This window comes from Canis lupus, chromosome 16 (genome assembly GCF_003254725.2).
Source record: "Canis lupus dingo isolate Sandy chromosome 16, ASM325472v2, whole genome shotgun sequence".
NCBI lineage: Eukaryota > Metazoa > Chordata > Mammalia > Carnivora > Canidae > Canis > Canis lupus.
Window position 1 is genome coordinate 36,438,556 of NC_064258.1, and position 19,480 is coordinate 36,458,035.

General features: G+C 39.9%; 1 protein-coding gene across 3 annotated transcripts in view; it reads right to left on the reverse strand.

Annotated features, from left to right (window-relative positions):
• The window catches only part of ERI1 (exoribonuclease 1), a 117,476-nt gene that overhangs the window by 57,280 nt on the left and 40,716 nt on the right, over positions 1-19,480 (reverse strand). For 2 of the 3 annotated variants that reach the window (XR_007402549.1, XR_007402548.1), the window contains exons 8-9: positions 13,542-13,660; positions 9,741-9,870 (exon numbers count right to left, since the gene is read on the reverse strand). The gene's annotated coding sequence lies outside the window, so the exon portion shown is untranslated. Of the gene's footprint in view, positions 1-1,758; positions 2,076-9,740; positions 9,871-13,541; positions 13,661-19,480 lie in introns of those variants that run through there. The other variant, XR_003123820.3, reaches the window with a different exon arrangement.

A 19,480-nucleotide genomic window follows, 5' to 3' on the forward strand; every position in this document is an offset into this window, starting at 1 on the left:
TTCATAAAATAGAAGCTATTACAGGGATGGATGTTCAACCTGCTGCTTCACTGTCAACCCACAGAACCACATTTATTCTCTGCAGTACGGTCTGCAGAGGGGTCTAAAATTTCTTTTGAATTTTAGATAAGAAAATAAAATACACAATATATGTTAAACCCCTTCATCTAAAAATGATGACTCACATTACACAGCCCTCATTTTTGACTAAACACGTGACCCACTTTGAATCTGCCTAACAGTCCAAACACGATGTGAACAGTAAAGTAAATCAAATCATTGCAATCACTTATCTGGTGTGTTCACAAGATATCAGGCATAAATCCTATATAAGAACCACAATCAGTTGTCCAGATAGTAAATATTCATTTTAATCCAATTAACTAAAGTTAAGCAGGAATATATGAAGATGGTAAATGATGGACCAATTGCTACAATCTTGTTATCACTTTTATTTGTCATCTCATTAGAATGGATAAAACCACTGCCCCTTCTGAGTTCTCATGGCCTTAATGCCTGGAGGTCTCTCCATGAGCAAATTTCTTTCTCATTTTAACTCTATAACTTTTTATGACTCTATAAATTCAGAAACATTAATTAAGGTTCTATTGTACGTAGAGAGACCTAGGAAGTCTTAAAAAGAACTAGTCCTTGACTCCACCTCATATCGCACTTCATATTTAACCCATCAGAAAGTTTCGTGGCTCTACCAGGGGCCTTCTCACCACCTCCACTGCCAGGAGTGACCCCTGGGTGTTTGCAGCAGTCTCTGAACTAGTCTCCCTGCCTCTGCCCCTGACTCCCTGAAGTCTGTGTTTAATGCAGCACAAGACATATCATGTCACCCCTCTGGCTCAAAACCTTCCAGTGCCTTGAGTCTCACACTGAGGAAGTCCCAAATCCTTACCATGATCCCTAAGACCCTATGGGATCCAATCCTTTGACTCCTGCGACCTCAACTTCTATTCCTCTACATGTTGATCACTCTATTTAGCCAACCTGGCTCCCTTGCTATTCTTGGAACACATCAGGCATATTCATTCGTATCTCAGAACCTTTGTATTGGCTGGTGCCTCTGCCCAAAGCAGTTTACTTCCAGACTGTCCTTGGCACCTTGTATCACCTCTTTCAAGTCTCTGCTCAAATGCCACCTCTCAAAAAGGTCTACCCCTATCACCATATTTTAAATTGCCGCATAAAACAAAGAGAGAGAGAGGCAAACTAAGAAACAGACTCTTAGCTATAGAGAACAAACTGATGGCTTCCAGAGGCGAGGTCAGTGGGGAGATGGGTGAAATAGGTGATGAGGATCAAGGAGTGTACTTGTGTGATGAGCACTGGGTATTGTATGGAAGTGTTTAATCACTACATTGTGTCCCTGAAAACTAACATTACACTATACAGGAATTTAAATAAAAACTTTTTAAAAAATTGCTGCATATACCCCCATCCTCCCCAGTGCTCTCAACCCCCTTACTCAGCTCTTCTTTTCCCCTAGCACTTACAAAATATCAGACTTTCTGTGTTTAAATAAGAATCCCTCCTTTATATCCTATAAAGGGAGGGATTTTTGTCTTATTTTTCACTGTGTCTAAAACAGTGTTCAGTAAGAGAATGCCCAGAAGAATTATTTGGTGAATAAGCAAATGAATGTAGATGGCCTAATCTTTGTTTTGTAAACCACAAACTAGTTGACAAGTGTGATTATTTAATTTTATTAAGATTTATTTATTTATTTTTAGAGAGACAGACTGAGAGAGAATGGGAGCAGGGCCAGGAGCAGAAGGAGAGGGATAAGGAGAGACTGTGCTGAGCAGGGAGCTGGATGCATCCTGTCATGGGAGCTTGATCCCATGACCCCCTGATCAAGACTTGAGCCAAAATCAGAAGTCAGTTGCTTGACTGACTAAAGCACCTCAACAAGTGTGATTTCTAAGTGGGGACCCAAAAAGTTGGTGGATTTCTGAGCTGTTTGCTGGCTCTTCCATGTGGCTGCTGAAGTGTTTCCCAATCCCAGTGAATTCTGCATTCATTGACCTCATTCAGCAATTAGAAGTTATGAGAACAGTCCAGAGCTGAGAAAAGTATATGAAAAGAAGAAATAAGTGGTTAACAAGCACATGAGGGAAGAGTGTTTAACTTCAAGAATAATCAAAGAAATATACATTAAAGCAAAGAGATCATTTTTCAACTATTGTGTTAGCAAAGGTTTTTAAAATTATAATATTCAATGGTGGCAAAGGAACAGAGAAAAATGTACTTTCAGACTGCCCTTTAGAAAATAGAGCCCTTTTGGAAAATTATTTGGTGAATCTGTCAAAAGACTTAAAATATTCAGTATTAATTTGCATATTTTTACCCGAAATGTGGAAAAAAAACTTTATGAGCAAAGATTTTATTACATTTGTATTTACAAAAGCAAAATTTGGAGGCAACCTAAATGACCCACAATAAGAAAATGATTAAGTAAACTATACATGGCTCATCAACTTGATTCCATCTTTAATGACTCATTAATACTTTAACAATATGGAAAAGTCCTAATGTGATGCTATAGAACTCCCTTCCTCCACCAGTCAATTAGGGAAAAAGATGGGAAGGAGGCAGGTGAAATATGGACAGAACTGTGCTGGGTCCCAGGCTGTCTGACCCCATCCTTTGAGTTGCACATCCTCAAAGACTGATGGTGTTTTCTGTTCTCCTGCAGGTGAAGATTGTAGTTCCAATGTCTAGAAACCCTACTATTTCCAAACTCTTATTCACAATCTCTCCTTGCAGTTCCAGGCACCATAAGCATGTAGGCACCCAAAGACTAGTCCTGAGGCTCCATTGTTGCCAAGGGGCATTATGAATTAAGGCCCCAGAGTCATCTCACTCCTAAACACATAAAGAATAAATATAAACAAAAATGTAAGGATAGAAGATAACAAATGTATTTGTAGAACAGTAAAGTTGAATCCTATAAAAAAGTAAATCAGAATTAGGACTAATGGCATATAATGGTATGTCTTGATGGGCATCATTTGGCCCTCAGAGCTGCTTTATGATGAGAGTCGGCCATAGAGATAGTTCAGTCACAGGCTACTGTAAATATACTACAAAATGGCCTTACCACATCAGCTTATATTACTTTTAATACATCTAATCCCACAGCATTGCTTTGACACAGTAAGATAATGGGATCCACTCTGAAAAATTTTGGCAGAATATATCGGAAATTGGATAAGTTTCATCTGTGAATGTAAAAAATGGGAGCTCATGATTGCACCAGGTAGCGTTTTGGGTCTTAGAACTTTGTATGCCACTTGATGTTGTGCACTCATCTTTCACAGATGTATTTTAGAAGGTGACTTTTCCCAAACTAGTGGTGTTCTTCTGGATTCTTTTGGTAGCAAGAGAGAGAAACCTGACTCAAATTTGCTTAGAGATTTATTTTTAAAAAAAGTAGCTCACAGAATAAAAAGAAGAGCTCTTTGTTCAACCATAGAACCATAGTCAGAAAAGATAGAAAACCAAGAAACTTCTGGGACTCCAGACATGAGAACCATGACTCCAACACCATTAGGTCTCTGTCTCTTTGTCTCTCACTGCCTGTCTCTTTGTCTCTGTTGCTCTCTTTGCCCCTCTCCTCTCAAATACTGTTTACTTTTCTGTGCCAGTTTTCTTTTCTCTTGTTGCTAATTTGCTTCTTCTCTGACACTGTGGAGGGCAAAAGGGTCTTCCCACCACCCCATCTTAAGAGTTCAGTTAGAAATATCCAAGGCTGGGGTGCCTGGGTGGCTCAGTAGTTTGAGCATCAGACTCTATTTCAGTTCAGGTCATGATCTCAGGGTTGTGAGATCAGGCTGCCTGTTGGGGCTCAAGTCAGGACCCATGTCAGGTTCCTCACTCAGTGCAGACTGCTTGAGATTCCCTCTCTCTCCCTCTCCCTTTGCCCCTCCCCCAGCTCATGCTCTCTCTAAAATAAATAAATAAATCTAAAGAAGGAAGGAAGGAAGGAAGGAAGGAAGGAAGGAAGGAAGGAAGGAAGGAAGGAAAGAAGGATAGCCAAGGTTTACCCTCAGATTCTTACTCCTTGATCAATCATTAGAGCCAAGGAAATGGAAGGAGTCACATAAGCAAAAAAGAATTAAAATATGTAACATTTGTTGAAATTTATTATATGTCAGGTATTTAACACTTTATTTAGCAAACATTTATAAAGCATTTGGTAGGTGCCCTGTTTGGGTACATTATAGACCACTCAATCTTCACAACAACCCTTGGGCAGATGCTATGTTATTCCCATTTTATTAGTGAGCCAACTGCAGCAGCATGAAGAGCTAAGAAACTTGTCCCAGACCACATGGCTAATAAGTGGTAGAGCTGAAATGTGAACCCAAGTAGTCTGGTCTCTGAGTTTATGCTTTCAACCACACCACAGTACAGTCTCCCCACTTCACGGGGTTTAACCTACACGTGAGGTAAACAGTGTAATTGTCACCATTTTACAAAGAGAGAAATGAGACACAGGATATGTCCATTAAATAGTAGGGTCAGGATTCAAACCCACAGAGTCTGAGCCCAAAGTCCACACTTTGAACCATTCTGCTGTGTTGCAGAGTTGGGGGCCGAGGGGCAGGGTGCCTTGGAGAGGAGGAAGAGGTGTAAGAAGATACTGCATCCATTACATTCAGTACAGTATGCAGAGCCAGTCATGCTGAGAAATCCTGTCTAGCTTCCATCCTAACCTGATGAGCCAGGCATGCTAAGCCAGAGAAAGCTGTGCTCAAGGCCAAGAAGAGGTCAAGGTCAAGGAAGAGAAAGCCAACAGAGCCATGGTAGGAGGCCAAGCCTGTAATAAGGGTCTGAGGAAAACTTCCACAAAGAGCGAGTCAGCCTGGGACACTGACCGTTCCCTGCGATGGTGCATGTGAAAGAGTACAGAAAGTTGCATTTAAGAAACAGCTGGAATTCTCTTAGAATTCCTAAGAATCCCTACAGCACTGGTACGTCCTTACCCTAGAAAGTCACAGGACTGTGTCAACTCAGTTTCCCTCAGAAATACCTTCACTGAGCTATGATTTAACGTCATGCTCTCAGCTTTATCAAGAACTCAGTTAAGTAATGTCCATTTAAGGAACATTCCGTGGTCTTCAGAAAACCTGCAACTGAATACATTGTTCTTACCTTATGTAATGAGCCTAACATTCTGCCCACAATTTAGAGTCAGAGAAATATTTCTCTCTCCAGGCAAACATGTGTGCTTATTTTTATCAGGCAACAGGAGTTATATAGTACAATATGTTTCCCTTTTTGCATGGGCCCCTGTGAACCAGTAAGTTAAGTTTTGTGCTTTATTATTCCAATATCATCCTGGGTTCTTGGATGCCTCCTAATGAATCCTGCTTTCTCTTTTTATCCTGAACCATCTTGGTGTTTGGTTTGTTTGTTTTTTTAACTTTTTAATTGTGAAGTAGAGCACAGATGCAAAGGAGTGCACAAAACAAAAACATACAGTATAATGACTATCTCACGATAAATACCCATGTAAGTACCACCCAGGTCATAAACAGGGACTGCCAGCATCCCAAAGCCTTTTCATCTTCTTTCCAAACACCATGCACCCTTCTCTCCACTCACCCTTCATTTTCCTTCTTCTTCCTTGTTCCAGCAGCTTCAGTTCTTTTTAGATTCCTATTATTTAACCACAGTATACCACTTGATACATGGTTCAGGGCCGCACTTTTTATTTTAATCTTACCTGAATGGAATCATGCACTATGTAAGTCTTCTGTGACTGGCTAATTCCATTCAATATTACATTTGAGTGTATCTACAATCCATGTCATTGTTTATATTTGCAGTTCATCCATTTTCATATCTGTATAGCCTACCATCATATGACTAGATCACCATTTATTTATCTATTTGGCGATTGATCAGCATTGTGTTTAATTTCCCTTGATTGTTAATGTGGTGGAGCATCTTTTTGTATGTTTTTTTCCTTTTCGTATGTTTAGGAGTCATTTGGAAGTTCTTTTTTTGAGCCTTCTTTTTGAACCAAAGAGACGGATTCTCACATGGCACCTCTAGAAGGGACATGGCCCTGCCAACACCTTGAGGGGAGCCCAGCAAGACCCATTTCTGACTTCTGACTTCTAGAACTGTGAGGTAATAAATTTAGGTTATCTCAAGCCACTAAGTGTGTGGCAATTTGTTACAGCAACCATAGGAAACTAATACGCCAGGAAAGGGAAGATGACCACTTTGATAATAAAAATAGTTTGCATGAAAACAAATGAAATAACACAATGATATTTTTGCATTATGAAGCTATTACTTCACTGCCCATTTTCCATATTTAATAGCCTATCACTTATAATAGAAAAATGATCTTTAAAATTGAAGTAAATATACATGCAGTGATAGCTATAGATCTTTTTTTTTTTTTTAGCTATAGATCTTAAAAGTAGGAATTTGATGAGTATTGACAAATGCATATATCTGTGGAACTGACACTTAAATCAAGTTAGAGAACATTTCCATTCCTCCAGAGATGCCTTGTGTCCCTCTCTTAATTCCCCAACACTTCCTTGCCCCCACCATCCAGGCAACCACTGATCTGACTTCTATTCCCATAGGTTAGTTTTGTATCTTTTAGAACATCATACAAAATCTACTCTGCTGTGTCTGGTAAGAATGTTGAATTTGAAGTTAAAGACTCCAGTACAAACTCAGGTTCTTGGATTCATCAACTCTCTGAACTTGACCAAGTATCAGCCTTTTGGAGGCTGAGTTTCTTTCTTTCATTTTTTTTAAAATAATTTTTTACTTTTTAAAAGATTTTTATTTAAGAGAGAGAGAGAGCAAGAGAGAGAGAGATCACAAGAGAGAGAGATCACAAGCAGGGGGTCAGGGCAGAGGAGGAAGCAGTCTCCCCAGTGAGCAGGGAGCCCAATGCAGTGCAGGGCTCTGATCCCAGGACCCTAGGGTCATGACCTAGCCGAAGGCAGATGGCTAACCGACTGAGCCACCCAGGCACCCGAGGCTGTTTCCATTTAGAATATAAACTGCCCACCTCAGAACTTCTGTCAAGATCACAGAAGATCATCTGATAAAAATGCTTTGTCATTTCCTAAATGATGTACACTTGCAACACTTATTTCCAACTGAGAACAGAAAATGGATGTTAACCATCTTTGGATAATGGGATAATAAGCGATTTTTAAATTTTTCTTAGTATTTTTCTATAGTTCTCAAGTTTGTACATTAACACTCATGTCTTTTAAAATAAAAATGTCATTTTAAAATAAATTAGCACAGGAGTGTTTATCAACTAGGATTTCATATCACACACTCTTTTTTGTTAGATTTTTATTTTAAAATTCTGATTCAATTAATAATTCCAATCTTTAAATATATATAGGTGCAAATCATTGTAGAGTTTTATTCGTTTCTACACAAAAAACAGCAGGAAGTAAGATAATAAGAACCCTACACTATTATTTTTCATTTTATAAGTCTAAGGAAAGCCTGAGACAGCATGAAATACATTGCTGCAATACTATACTTAAGAATAAGCCATATCATTTGGTACAGCATGTGTTACTGTTCAGAATCAAAATCCAGGGGCAAGGTCTATGACCTATTCTTGTTTGCTTCTCCAAACAAGCCAGCACATAGCAGGTGCTCAATGAATACTTGATGGATAAATCTCTTTTCTTTATCAATTATGTCACACTTCTAACTTGATCATCCTGTCATCAGCTACGCCCAAATATCCATGTTCTGATTCACTAGTACTTTACAGCAATTTCTATTTCTCTACTTCTCAAATACAACTTAGAATTGTTTTTTGTTTTTGTTTTTTTTTTTTTTTGATAGCAGTACGAATCACTTAGTTTTTATAAAAGTGATTTGGCTTCAAAAAATAGCCTAAATATCTATTTATTAATGATACCAATCAAAGGTCAGCTATTTTATTAGCACTTTATTCTTCATAATTTGAGTGCTATAGCAGATGATTCATCATGGACATAGGACTGCCAAATGATAGACTTGCCAGAGGCTGCAATGAGTGGGTGAAGTGGGAGAGAAGAGGAGACATGATGGATATTCAGTGTCAGGAGGGAAAGACTTCCTGGAATAGCCTGTCTGTATAATCCTTCCTATTGCCACAGTGAAGAAAGGAAGAAAGCAAGGAAACAGGGAGACAACTTTGAAGGAAGTATAATACGCAACAGTATTTGGAATCACAGGCATTGCCCCATAGAAAAGGTTTAAGTTTCAGACTTGCACGGATTAGTGTAACAGCTCTCACAAACTGAGATCAAAACGATAATGGCAACATTTATTAAGTGTTTACTATTCACTAGGCACCATTTTCAGCACTTTATCAATATTAATTCTTTTATTTCTCACTACCATCCTATGAGATCCGAGCTATGGAGCCCCCATGTAAGAGAGGAAAGGAAGGCCAGTTATTTAGAGGCATACATAGCATAATATCAGAGCTCATGCTATCAGTCCATTACACTCACTCTGTAACAATGCCTGGAAAGTGACTCTGCATTTACAGTTTGAATTGTAAATAATTATAGTCAAAAAGACCAAAAATTCTCATGATTTAGTGTATAGCCTTTGAGAAAAAAAAAGTGATAATTCGAACATATACCCATGGAGAATGTGTAACCACAGTGGATATTTAAGAAGATCAAAATACACAAACTTGGGACAACTGGAGAAGTAGTTGTAGGCAGGGTCAAGGGGGAGACATTTCCCCTAGTCATATTTCTTAAAGTTACCCCCAATGCCCCATAGGAAAGTAATAGAGCTAGCACCAGAGCTAGGTCTAGTCTCTCTACTTGAAGTAAAAATTTAGCAGATAATATATAGTTCACATCATAGTCCAAATTTTGTTCCTCTCAAAACTTTCTGCCATCATTTTAATGTCCTGAATAAAGAATCTACTTTCAAGGCTTATTGAAGTTCAGTATTAGAACCAGGTGAACCAGGCTCATCTCTTGAGCCCACTTCAAGAATTATATCTTAAAGCTTATTTCTACCTGAGTGGCAACTGTGCATCACTTTTGCACCATTATCTCTTTGATCCTCCAAGAGAACAAGAAAGATACCATTAAAATCCTCATTGTAAAGAAGATATGAAGAGGCCCTGAGAAGGGGTATGCCGAAGTCCACATAGCTTGCAAGTCCTACATGTGAGACGAGAACCCAGGCTTCTTCCTGTCTTCTCTAATCCTGACCCATGTTAGTGACAACTGCTCAGATTTTTTTTTTTTTCAACTGCTCAGATTTACTAACAAGCAACAAACCTGACGGATTTGGCCTACCCCTCTAGTGAGTTATCGGTGAGCAGTGAAATGTTCCAAAAGTGGACTGAGATAAGAAGGTAGAGCTTCTAGAACAGACTTAGAAGATGGAGTTGTCATCTTATGCTAAATGCCATGTTTTAGCGCTTAAAATGTACCAGGCAGCGTGCAAAGTGCTTTGTAGATATTACCTCATCTATCCCCAAAATATCCCTGTGAGGGATATATTATTAGCTCTATTTTACAGATAAGGGATCTGAAGGTTAAACAGGTTAACTGACCAAGGGAACGGTTAGAATCCTGTATGACGGGCCCCTGTGTTCTCCTAGCCAAGTGAGTCAACAGAGACAGGAACAGCAGGCCTGCCCTCAGCACAGAGGCTGACCTTAGCCTCTGTGTGCATGGTTTTCACTCTCCCTCCCTCCTTACCTGCTGGCTTTGAACAATGAGGCTCTTTCTCTGTGGAGTCTTCCTGGTACAGGAAATCCCATCAGGCCTCTGGGAACCTAGTGTTCTTCTGATGCTTTTGTGATATTCCCCTCCCTCAATCCAGAAGGATCTGAACAAGCCAAAAAGAGGTTTACTCCCTTAGCAGGAATGTTTACTGGGACTGACGGTAGGGCAAAAAAATTAAGAAAAATAATGCTTTAACGCAAAAGCTTTAAAAATCAAGATTGATGCCCAAAATAAAGACAGGAGATCCAAGTCTACAATTACTGGCACCACTCACCCCAACCCACCCCTGCCCCATCGAAGCCCTGTTGGATCCTGTCTGTATTAAAATTCTCAACATTTTGTTCATCGTGGATATTTTTTGCATTGATCTTTATTTTTAAAATATGGCACTAAAACATGATTTATCTTGATGACAGATGAGTTTTTTGTTTTTGTTTTGAGTCCCCTTTAATTTTGTCCTCAAGGCCTCACCCACTTCAGCTTATCCTGGTCCTGGACTGAGTCCAATAAAAACCAGAATCACAGATGATGGGCCCTGATCTCCAGGTGACATTTTTCCCACCTTTCCTTGTCTCCTCCACAGAGCAGCTATCCTCTGTGTCAGCCCCCCAAGTAAGGGACCACTGTGTGCACTCAAGTTCATAGCTGAGCTGCACAGGAGAAGAAAACAGTCTCCTCCACCCTCCTCCAAAGCTGCAGTTTTGCTGTATTTCTTTCTCCTTCTTAAAGGATACTTTTTATGCCATCAGCTGAGTAACTTGCCATGAGGGAAATTCCTATCTTTGACACCCTCCAATCAGTGTTGACGTGTAATTTTAATTATTGAATTCCTATCACTGTTTCTCTAAGGCAGTGGCTCTCAATCTTCAAAAACAAATCCCTATGTCCAGGCTGCTCCCCAGATCCATTAAATCAGTATTTCCAGAGGCAAGAGCCTGGCATTCATAATCGTTAAAGCCTCCTGGGTGATTCCAATGTGTGGGCAAGGTTGAGAATGACTGCTCTAGCAAAAGGGCTCACTTTTTATTTTCCTCCTTCAGATGGCTTTTCCTGTGGTCCATCCCAGAGACAGTATCAGTCAGGGCTCCAGGGTCTGAAGGAGCCGAGCCAGATTCCATTTCTGGCTTTCCCACATACTAGCTTTGTGACCTTGGACAAGATATTTTTGTTTCCTCAACTATGCTATGGAGATAATAACAGAACCTACCACTTGGACTTATTTGAAGGAATCAAGCTGAGGCATCTGAAACACCCAGCACAGTGTCTGGTGCACATGTGCTTACATGCCCTCATGCACCCACACACTCGGTAGGAACTATTAGTTATGCATCCATCCTGCAGACAAAATGACAAGAAGCCCAGTGAATAAATCAAGGCAGAACTGCTCTGTTGGAAACCAGGGCTGGGAGGAGACTCAGACCCCACTCTCTTTGCCCGGTGTGTTGTGAACCCCTTGGGAATTCTGGGAAAGAATTCGAAGACCACCAGCATGGCATGTAATGACATTCTGAATCCAATTTTACTCTGTGTGGTGGCTTTTTCTGCCTCAGAACCACTCTGGCCCACTTCTTCTTCTTCTTCTTTTTTTTTTTTAGATTTTTTTTAAAAAATTATTTATTCATGAAAGAGAGAGGCAGAGACATAGGCAGAGGGGAAAAACAGGCTTCCTGTGGGGAGCCTGATGCAGGACTTGATCCCAGGACCCCGGGATCACCATCTGAGCCAAAGGCAGATGCTCAACCACTGAGCCACCCAGGTGCCCCTCTGGCCCATTTCTAATCTCATTTTCAGTGGCAGGCATCTGCTGACTGGGCTCTAGGGCTGCACTGTGGCCACAGGACTTAACAGAGCAGGGCTCCTTGGCCCAAGTAGCCTCTGTGGCCTCAGCTTACTAGTGGAGTAAACAGCCACTAAGTGAGAGCACCAACCCTCCCAAAAGATGCTGCTCTAAATTTCCAGTCCCCTGGCTGGATGGATGTCTCTGTTTGGTTTTTATTTTTATTTATTTAATTATTTATTTACTTACTTACTTACTTACTTATTTATTTATTTATTTATTTATTTATTTATTTATTTATTTATGATACTCAGAGAAAGAGAGAGAGAGAGAGAGGCAGAGACATAGGCAGAGGGAGAAGCAGGCTCCATGCACCGGGAGCCCGACGTGGGATTCGATCCCGGGTCTCCAGGATCGCACCCTGAGCCAAAGGCAGGCGCTAAACCGCTGCGCCACCCAGGGTTCCCGTTTCTGGTTTTTAGGTGTGTGGTGGTGGCCGGAGGGTTGAACGTGTTTCCTGTGCAAGAGTAGAGGTGCCCTGTGCAGGAAGACCCTTAGGGCATCCTGGCTTGGCAAGGATGGCTCCCTTTGGGAAAGAGTAGCTTGCCAGTTTTTTCATTTGAGAGCAACTGTGCTCTATTTGTTTCTTAGAAGTGTTGATTGTTTCAACCCAACTGATCAAAAAATCCCAGCTCGGTTGAGAGACCTCGGCCAGCCTTGGGCTGATCCAGAGAGGGTGAAGCTGAAGTACAGATTGAGATCAGTGTAACTGAGGTTGGCTCTGCCTCAAAAATCATCAGTGCCATAAAATTGGCTATATTTCCTTTTCCCTTAGGGAGGCCCATCTGGGCCCTGCTTGTTCATGTGGCTCTCATTGCTACCTTTCATTTCTGCCAATCAAAATAGCATCTTTTTCTTTTTTTCATAAAGGAGTACTCCTCATACTAAGTTAATCACTGAATAAGCTACTCAACAGTAGGAGTGTTTTGTGTTTTCCTCCCCTGAGCCCATTTCCAGACTCGTTTGGGGAGAAAGTTGAGATAGTGTATATCTCAAGTGTATACACACTAGTGTATAGTGTGTATAAAGTATATGCTTTGATTATTCTTTAGAGAAGCTCTTTTACTTAAGACTTGTGATAGTTGGGCTCTTCAATTGCAAGTAACAGAAACCAACTTGTGGTGGCTTTGCCAGAGAGGGGAATTTATTAGAGTATAAAGGAATACCTCATAGAAGCAAAGACAGGAGGGTGACCAGGCTTCAGAAAGGAATGGGAAACGGAAAGCTCCAGAACACGTCTGCCATTTCTCATCTGTGAAGCTTTGCATGTATGCGGCTTTTCTCTCTCTGCTCACTGGCTTGTACTGCCTTTGTGTACAAGGAGAAATGCTGCTGTCGTCAGAGCACAGTGCTCATCACTTCCATGCAAAATGTGCCCAAAATGTCTCGTGGCTTTCAGTATTGATGCTCAAGAAAAAGAATGTGACTGGTCAGATTCTATCAGCTATGGTCAGTGGACAGATAGCCCAGGGGCTGTCTTCTCAACCAAGGCTCCCAGATCTGGCTGATGACTAGGGTCACTTGTGGGAGTTTATACATATATATAGACCCAGGCCCCACTTTAGAATCTGTAGGAGTAGGGCCTGGGACTCTGCATTAAAAATTCCTCAAGCAATTCTGATGATAAATTAGATTGAGAGCTACTGAGACAAAACTCTCTGATATCCATTAATCTTTCTACGAAGGTCTAATGAAAGACTGCCTCTTAAGCTATCTGCTGTTTGTTGGAGGCTATTACTCTAAGGCTAGAGTGAGCAATTCATTTTAGTGAGAATGTATGTGAGTGGGATGGGGAACTCCCTATCCTATAGAGCACTTGCTGTAGAACCAGTCTAGTGGAAATCTGAGAAGCCAGCTCAGAGTCAGATTTAATATCACTATTCTTAAAGGCTTCATGGTCAGGACTTTTAGACCAAAATTTTAAGAACAATTCTTACCAGGTGAAATCTGGCTCAGTGTTAGGCAAGCAGATGGCACAGGTACTCTGGTCAGTGTGAGAGTCCAGAACAGGTTTAAAAAATCTAGGTCTTCATGCTAGGGAAAAAACAAAACTCCACTGGGGGAAAAAAAAACCACGTTAGAAAATTAATCTGGGTTTTGGTTCCCATGTATTTGTCTCTTACAACATGCTGTTTCTGCTGCTTGATAAACTATTACCTCTCCTTTTTAATGTCTATTGCTTTGTTCTTTAAGACTTAACTTGTGTTTCCACTTAGAGATGTCTTCTCTGACTCCTAGTCTATTCATCTTTGATTCTTCTCCTTTAATATCCTCTATGTACTGTGATCTTATCATGGATTGTAATAATGTTACTTCTCCAACATCTCCACCTGATGATGGGTAGTTGGCACTTCGGTGACTAAATCTATTTGTATGGGGGTTGGTATGACTGTCCTTCTACTGAACTGATGCAGTGACATGTTTGCTAATCTGGCCCCTGGCTTCCCTTCTGTCCCTCACATCCCCTTTATTTCAAACAGTCAGAGCCACCAATCTCAATGCCATTCTAGGTTCTGGGATCACTCATCCCTTAATCAGAAAATTAAGAAGCCCTAAACCTGTGGCCTTGCATCCAGGATGCCATGCTTGTTAGGACACCCTTTAGCACCGTGATGAGTTCTGAAGATGTTTTATTTGAGTTTTACTCTATGATACTCTAGCTAAATCAGCCACAATTCACTAGGCATGATTCAGGTATTAACTCATTTAGCTCCTACAAGCCTACAAAGAAAGCTTTATAGGGAAAACTGGGAGTACAAAGATGAATCTGCCTAGGCCACACCACCAGTGTCAGAACCAAGATCAAAACCCAGATCTGATCCCAAACCCTTGTGCTTTTAAACACCAGGCTGTACTTTAGGCCCCTTTTGAAACTTACTTCACATAATTAGCTATTTAGCTATGGTTAGAGTAGTTTACATAGTTAGCTATCTTTCCCTGTTTATGCCTTATTTTTTGAATTAGAATGAAATATTCAGTATTTGTTGGTTAAATATATACAATTATGGATAATACATCACTGATCTGAACTAAGTGGCCAACTTCCTATCAGTTATCAAGTACAAAATAATTTTCTAGAAGTATTTATCTGAAAGCTTCCAACAGAACGTGAGACTATGCTTATTTGCATCTCTTCTACTAAACATGGATGAGGAAAAGATTTCTCCACTATTGTCTATAAAACAACTGAACTCCAAGGAAGTCCTACTTCCAAGGTGCTTTTTGTTTTAGGTGTGGCCCCTACATGGTAGGGTCTGAGAACATGCAAGTGCTGTATGAGGACAGAGTGACGGGACCAGCCACAGCCCTCAGAATATTCATAATTGAGTCATCGGAGTCATACAAGCCAAGCCTGAAATTGGGCAGTTAGGGGAGAGCAGTACATACACAGGTCCCCCATACATACCATCCACATATCTGACAGCCCACACAGAACACATTCATCATTCGCCTTAATGGGGGGATTTTTAAGAAGACACAAGAGTTCTAGGGGATATCCAAAATAGGTTGCATTGTTAGTGAGGAAGAAGAAGGGAAATTTAAAATATTAGATTTTTGTACTTCCTCCTTGCTCAAGTATAGTTCAAAGGCTAGAAACCCAATGAGATGCACTTAGACATAAAGCACACTTGAAACTAGTATTGCACACCAGAAACTGTACGTTAACTGGAATATATATATATATTTTTTAATTTTTTATTTATTTATGATAGTCACAGAGAGAGGGAGAGAAAGAGAGACAGGCAGAGGGAGAAGCAGGCTCCATGCACCGGGAGCCCGACGTGGGATTCGATCCCGGGTCTCCAGGATCGCGCCCTGGGCCAAAGGCAGGCGCCAAACCGCTGCAGCCACCCAGGGATCCCTGGAATATATATATTTTAAAGATTTTATTTATTTTTGATAAAGGGAGAGAGAGAGAGAGTGTGTGTGTGTGTGTATGCGCGCGCACAAGCTGGGGGAGGGGCAAAAAGGAGGGGAGAGAGAATCTCAAGCCGACTCCCTGTTGAGTACAGAGCCTGACTCTGGGCTCGATTGCACAACTCCTCAAGGATCCTTGAGTCAGATGCTCAACTTACTGAGCCCCCAGGCATCCCTAATTGGAATTTAAAGAAAAACTTAAAAAAAAAAAAAGGAATAGAGGCAAAGCCCACCTATTCCAACAAATGAGATAAAATGTAGTTGGCAAGGAATCAATAGTCAAATCTTTTCTCTCCAGAGGCTACAGCAAACTAGTGCAGAGCCTTGGAGAGATAACAGATGCACTAGGCAGATATAAGAACCTATGCTTGGGAGCAATAGAGGGAAGGGCTGATTTCAAGCAAGCTCAGGTGTCACCTCCTGAAAGTATAACATTTTCCGCCAGCTTCATTAGCAAACTTTTCATTCTAGATGCAGAGGATAATCACATCTAGACTTCCTCCAAGGGCAGAAAGCCAAAGCACACTGCAATGTGACAAATGAAGCATCCCCATAAGCATAAAGAACAGGGAACTGGCTGCTTTGCCACAGATTTTGAATGTGAGTGATGAGCAGGTGACAGAAGTATAGGCTGGAGGGTAGAGAATGGGGGGGATAACCATATATTATATCTTAATGCATTAAATTTAAGATGCTGGTGACACATTCGTGAAATACCCGACAAGCTGGTAAAGAACTTCTGGAACTCAAAAGAGAGGTCAGGGCAATAGATTTTAGGAACTTTTTGCAGGGAGGTGATAAAATCTTGTGCGTCTCAGGGAGACAGTAAAGCAAGGTGAGGACCAGGACACAAGCTTAAGGAAATATATACTGTCTGAGACATTCTGGTTATACAATCCCCAAGTTTTTCTTCTTCTTTGTATAGAGATTCCTCTCAGCCTTGAGAAATTCCTAATGCTTATCTTATTCTATTCCTTTCTACCTTGAGCAGAAGTAGTAAATTTTCTCCCCAAACCTGACAGTCAAATAGACCTCTGGAATAAATGCCTTTACTCAGCAAGGCCATAAAAAAATGTTGTAGTACAGTGCAGTGTTTGAACGGATTAATAACCCTTCTCAAGAATAAAGAACTATGGTATCTGAGACAGAAGATTCTTACTTGCATTGATCTCTGTAATTTGAGCAAAGTCACTTATAAGAATGTTTTAAATTTTAAGTTGGAACTGTACTACACACTACACCTGATTTTTTAAAACTCTCCTCCTTTCTCTTCTCCCCAAACACTAACCAACAGAACACAGGTTGCCTGCATAAGGAATGCAGGATTTAACACCAATGGTAGGACTTAGGGTTTATTTATTATATTTTACCTGTCTTTCCTGAATTTCTTGAATCACCATCAAGTTAGTGTTTGTAGTTCCCACATTTTTCTCCCTATATACACAGAATGAACAAAAGTCTTGGTCATTGTTCCCTAAGGGGCCCCGTATGCATTTTAAGCAAGCTAGCAGAAGTACAGTGTAATCGCTCAAACACTCAACAGAGAAAGTGATTGGGTTTCAGCTGTCTGCACTGAAAACTGTTTCCTAACATTCCACCTAGTGTGTATGCAGTTTCAACACAGCTTGGGCCTGAATAAGCACTAGACTGAGGTGGGAAGAGCGCTAACCCAGGTGTTCTTGACATTATCTGATAAAGGGAACTCAAAAGGCTTGGTGTTGGCTGGTTGATGGATAAGCTCTATGACATTAATGAGGCAGAAGCAGGCTAGTTTGTTTTACACTCTCCTCCCCTACAAAAGATTAACCCAGTGTTCTCAGTGCTCACTAAGGAAGTCCTAAATAAGAACTTTTATCAAATGTGGACTCAAAAAAAAAAAAAAAAACCCCACAGTATCACTGATGGAAATGTTTTACAAACACACAGAAATAAGGGTAGAACTTTTCAATGCTCTGGACCAGATGCCTTCATAAGGGGTGTATTTAACCCTATGAGGGGTACTTTAAAACCTTTCAAGGGGTCCTTGAGCAAGGATAATTTTAAAGGAATCTTCTTGCACATTTTTACCTTTCATACATACCCTTCCCTCAAACTGAGCAGTCTGAAAAACAGAACACTGTATTCACAATATTCCTTCCATTCAAAGGCACACTGCTCACCTTCCCAACCTACACCAGATTGTACTGCCTGAGGCATTAAGGTCTAAGTACAGAGTGTTAGTCCTTGGGGCTTCCTGACTTTCCCTATTCTGTATTTCTGTTTAGGGAGATATAGAGATGGGTGTTTGGGGAATTATTAGAATGTGTTCAAAGTCTGGGTATGTGGAGCACCAGGGTGGCTCTGTGGTTGAGCATCTGCCTTTGGCTCTGGTCGTGATCCCAGGGTCCTGGAATTGAATCCCTCATCGGGCTCCCCGCAGGAAGCCTATCTTCTCCCTCTGCTTATGTCTCTGCCTCTGTGCCTCTCATGAATAAATAAATTTAAAAATCTTAAAAAAAAATCTGGATATGTGGTAAAATGGGATACAGCATAAGTAAGAAGGATTTTTATTTAACAAATTGGCCACTTTCTATCTTCAGATTCTTGCCAAGGAAGAACTAGATCCTTCTTGATGGAAGCCCTACCAGCAAAGCAGGAAGTACCTGTAAGAAACACTGAATGCTACAGATTGTCTCATAAGTAACTTTTCCTGCTATTTAAAATACTCTTCTTTAGAATTATCACTGACTGGAAAACAAAGTACCCTTGAGCAGTCAAAACAAGAATAGTTTAGAGATGCTGATCATTTTAATTGTAACTTAAAATATCTTTCAGGATGAATAGAATTTTCATGATGCACTGAATTAAGAACTGCAAACAAAACTTTTCATGATCATATCATGAAATACTCATTTCAAATAGTCAATCTCAATTTATTTAATCTCATGAGATGATTTATATTTCCTACCACCATTAAGAGAAAGTAAACTGGATTCTAGTTGCAACATCAGTTAGTTTTTAGCAGCCTATAGTATTTCATAGAAAAGTCTGATCCTATCTAATACATTTAATGTTGTATTTGATTCCTAATTCTACCAAAAGCCAAACACCTTCATTCAATATATGCACACAGCTTTATCGTAAGAATATCTTGCCACCCTACATGCTAGAAGTTATTATAAATAACTTGTAATTTTAGCTTATAGAGAACTGTGATTGTTACAAGTTAAATAATGAGAAGTAGTAAATTGATTTATCTTGTTTCTTAAATTATGTTAAATCTATGTAATTTTAAGCCTTGACTAATTTTAGACAAGAAGTCTTCGGTGATGTTCTTAATGATTTTTATAATATTCTTCAAAATTTCTTAACACAACGTTTGAATTTTCAAGTCAGGCTTCCTGACAGAAGTCTGATTTAGCTATTTAATCATGAGATGGTGGATATTTGATTTGGTTTCATTATATGGTGGACATCTGCCATAAAGTGATTAAATCTGCAGTCCCAAGGTTTTCATGAATTACATATTTAGTGAAATAAATATTATGATGAAAATATATTTAAAGCACTAACTCTATCAAAAGAGTATATCTGAAAGATGTTTTGGAAGTAACAGACTGGATTTCCCAACTGGGTTAAATATGTTAAATCAAATAAAGCTTTTCTAAGTGAAAGAGTAACAGTTACAATTAACAGTCATTTGATTGTCTTGGTAAAGCCCTCTCGGTTTATGTCCCCAAATTTGAGAATAAATACTTCTAAGTAAGAAACTTTGCTAAATGTTAGCTACCAATTTTCTGTTTTCAACAACAACAACAAAAAATGAACAATAAACTAACCATACTGTCAGCTGAAGGATGATTAAAACTACAATACGATTTTTGACATGGAATTTTAAAAATTGAGGGAAATTGTTTTAATAAAGCTACTTCCATTCCCATCCCTTTATTTAGGGGCTGTTGTCAGGATTTACAAAGAT